We start from the raw sequence: 910 nt of genomic DNA, 5'->3' as shown, positions 1-910 counted from the left end.
AAATTAAATAAATTAATAAAATTTTTTTATTAATTGAGAATATTAGTTGATTAGTAATTAAACTTATGAATAGTATGAATAAAATTATTAAACCTCCAATAATTATTAAGAAAATTAAGAAAGAATAAATTGATCAAGTTGATAAATTGGATATTATTAATGAAATTAAAATTGTGAATTTTATTAATATCATAATTGTTTGAATAATAGAGAGGTTAGATTTAAAAATTATAAAGAATATAATTAAAAATAAGTAAATTCATAAAAAAATAGAAATTGAGGTTGATTGTGACATTAAGTTTTTTAGAGAGATAGAAAGTTAATAATAAAAAAGAAATTTAAAGATTAAAACAAAAAATAGTTTAATTAAAATATTAATTTTGGAGATTAAAGATATAAATAATTTTATTTTTTTGAAAAAGCTTTAAAATGAAAAATTTAATTTAAATTTACAAAATTTATGTTTTTATTAAACTATAAAGCTTAAAAGTAATTTGTTTATAATAAAAATATATTATTAGATAATTATAGTTAATAAATTATTTTGTAAATTGTATATTAGGTATTGGTTTATTTATATTAAGATTTATAATGTTTTGTAAATATTATAATCATGCTTTAATAGTTCTTTTATGTATTGAATTTATAGTAATTATTAGGTTATCAAATATCTTTATAATATTAATAAATTTTAATAAAGATTATTATTTATTAATTTTTATGGTTATATTTGTAATTGAGGGAATTTTAGGAATTTCTTTAATTGTGATAATAATTCGATTTAAAGGAAATGAATATTTTAAAAATTTGAATTTAATATGATAAAATTAATTATAGGTTTATTTTTTTCTATTGGTATATTTTATTTTAAAAATAGTAAGGCAAATATTTCTTTAGTTTTATTTTTTTT

The sequence above is a fragment of the Vespula pensylvanica genome, unplaced genomic scaffold (genome assembly GCF_014466175.1).
Source record: "Vespula pensylvanica isolate Volc-1 unplaced genomic scaffold, ASM1446617v1 scaffold0001, whole genome shotgun sequence".
Taxonomy (NCBI): Eukaryota; Metazoa; Arthropoda; class Insecta; order Hymenoptera; family Vespidae; genus Vespula; species Vespula pensylvanica.
This window is presented reverse-complemented; position numbering follows the sequence as displayed.